The 2,824-nt window shown below is 45.6% G+C and overlaps 1 long non-coding RNA gene across 1 annotated transcript; it reads left to right on the forward strand.

Moving 5' to 3' along the window:
- The first annotated feature begins 545 nt into the window (after window positions 1-545).
- On the forward strand, window positions 546-1,245 carry LOC109941971 (uncharacterized). The gene is made up of 2 exons (XR_002264434.3): window positions 546-954; window positions 1,042-1,245. It is a non-coding gene; the product is annotated as an uncharacterized lncRNA (long non-coding RNA).
- Window positions 1,246-2,824: the final 1,579 nt, after the last annotated feature.

The following is a 2,824-nucleotide window of genomic DNA, read 5'->3' on the forward strand; positions in this document are numbered from 1 at the left end:
TGCAAGAGGCAGAACATAAAAACAGAAGAGGCAGCCTACTCCTTATGTTAAAGTACAAGTTTGTAACCTTAAGCAGCTTACGGGCTACCAGAGGCCGCACCCACATTGAATCAAGGTATTCAGTTTAGCAAACATTTTCATATATATACATGTATATGCTATATATATATACACTAAAATACTCCCTCTGTTCATAAATATATGACACCGTTGGCTTTTAAAAAAAAACTTTGACCACTTTTCTTATTACAAAATAATGAGTTATTATTTTTTGTGATTTGTTTTAACACTTAAGGTAGTTTGTGGTTGACTTGAAATTTTACATTTTTGAATAAGACAAATGGTCAAAATTTTCGAAAAAAGTCAACGGTGTCATATATTTGTGAATAAAGGTACTACATATATAAACTAGGTGTATGTGGTCTCATATTCAATTTCCAGCCGGCCAGCCCACAGACGCTTCATTCCTTTTCATAACTAGCGGCCCATCAGGCCCATTGGACGAGCGACTACTGCCTTTCCATGGCTTGTGGCTCGCAGCCGGCAGCTTCCTTTGGCCTTCACTAATTGGTAGGGAGCCAGCCAAACTGGTGGTAGCAAACTGGCGGGAGCAGGGAGCCAGCTAACCAGCTAGAACGAAGTGCCGAGCGCCGTGCGCCGTGCGTGACTACACACAGGGGGGAGGAAGAGCGACGCGCCAGTGCCTGCTGTGGCGAGCGAAGGGAGTGTCGTCTAGGCGTCCATCGTGCGCCGCCGCCTTGTGGGCCTGTGAGGAGGCCGAGCCGCTACCCCGTCGAGGAGAAGGAACGCCGTGAGCAAAGGCCAAGCAGCCGAGGGGAGAAGTCGCCATGGCCCGTGTGCGTGCGCGGAGGCCGAGCACCGAGGGGAGCGGCGGCGGAGGACCTGAGTCCGGACACGAGCTACGCTTACACTGGGTCTGTACGCCGATTCGAGGTCACTTCCATGGCTACACTCCACTGATTTAAGCATATCATAATTTGTTTTAAACATTAAATTAAGTGTATCATGATTTATTTGCAGATCTGAAAATGAAGAGAAAGAAGACTGCTACTACTGATTCGATAGCTTTTTTTTAGCAACAGCTGCTGCAAAAAAGAAACAATCTGCAAGTGAGACATTGACAGTAGCTACTTAATTATGTCAAATAATACTTTGACATTTTGAGTGTTGAACAATACCATTTTATGATATATTCTTTGTTGCGTGAATTATTATGATTTATTTTACTAATTGTGTAATGTGTATGCTCAATTATATGCTTTATACTGTATATGCTATGAAATTATTATGTGAATCAATTATATACTAAAAGCTACTAGCTAGGATAGACTTTAGGCCATCATTTTTTTTCTCTAGTAAAATTTTGAATACAAATTCTCTAAATCCTGAGCTCGCCCTGCCAGCTACGACCACTTAACCAATTACCTCATGCTAGAGATGGCCTAATAATATTTTGTTGAAGTATAGTACTTCGTCCATCTTAAATTATAATTCAATCTAGCCCTCTTTTCATATTTAAATGAATGATAGTAAATGTAGATATGCATACAAACTCTACTCATAGGTTAACCAATAAATGTATATTTAGTCTAAAAGCAAATTATATCTGAGGCAAACATTTACACGTGGCGGTGGGCGAGCCTGTCTCGTCGGGACAGTTGAACACTCGTTTGAGCCTCGATATGCCGGTGTAAACTCTACCCGTACGTATGGAAGAAGAACTGAGATTTGGTGGAAAGCATCACGGTCCGGTCCTACACTTTTGGAGTTGATGAAAGCCCAGTGAGGCGCGCAGCAGAGCCCAGAACTAAAAACTGAGAGTGAACTCGTGATGAGTCGCATCGGCCTGCATGTTAAAACTGCGTCTGCGCGGCGGCGGGGCCGGGGTCCCGGGGAGGCCAGATCCTGCGCCTGACTGACCGACACAACGCCGTCGAAAAACCAACCGCAGCACGTGCTGCAGATCTTGTACGTATCTCGTGCACCAGATGCGTGCATGGCCTGCGTCGGACGGGAGACCGCATGCAGTGGCATTTGGCGCGCCGCAGCTCCCGGCCAAGACCTCCAGCGCACACCAGCTGATCTGACCTCGCATTGGACACGTCGTATCCGTTGGCCTTGGCCAGGGACACGACAGAGATAGTCGTCTACCCCTACTGTCCACTGCAAACTGCAAGAGTTAAAAGGGAGAGTAGCGATCGGTAGGACGGCAGCGCCATGCCATTGCCATTGCATGGAGGTCGGGTAGTTGGGCAGAGAGTACGCTTCTCCCGGTGGAAATATTCTCCCGTTCGATCAAGACAGTGGCCGATCGATTATTAGACTCATCTAACAACAACAGCTATGGATTAACGATGGTCCTACTGTATAGGTCCTGCGTGAACACTTTTCCTATTCGTATATATTGTACGCTCAATCAGATATTTATGTGTGTCGGTCGTCCAGGAATCATTCGGTATCATCGCTGGCAGAATGTGGACGTGCCAGTGCCTCTTTGGCCATGTACTGAGCGTAGGGGGCCCTGGAACACAGCATGTGCCTCATCTCCGTGCAAAACACAACCCCATACATACATCCCCAGATTCCCTATAGGAGGGACCCCCAAAAAAAGTTTTGGCGCCTGCACTGCACTGAGTCACTTATGGCCTTTTTTTACCATTGCTACACCGGAATATGGTCTAGACACAGATTTGTTTTATTGTTGAACTCCAGCTCGTCCATTCTATATATACTAGTACATTGTCCATAAGTTGCGACCATACATAAACATATTTAATTAGTGACTGTAGTAATTTATTTAGAC

Source organism: Zea mays, chromosome 8 (genome assembly GCF_902167145.1).
Source record: "Zea mays cultivar B73 chromosome 8, Zm-B73-REFERENCE-NAM-5.0, whole genome shotgun sequence".
Taxonomy (NCBI): domain Eukaryota; kingdom Viridiplantae; phylum Streptophyta; class Magnoliopsida; order Poales; family Poaceae; genus Zea; species Zea mays.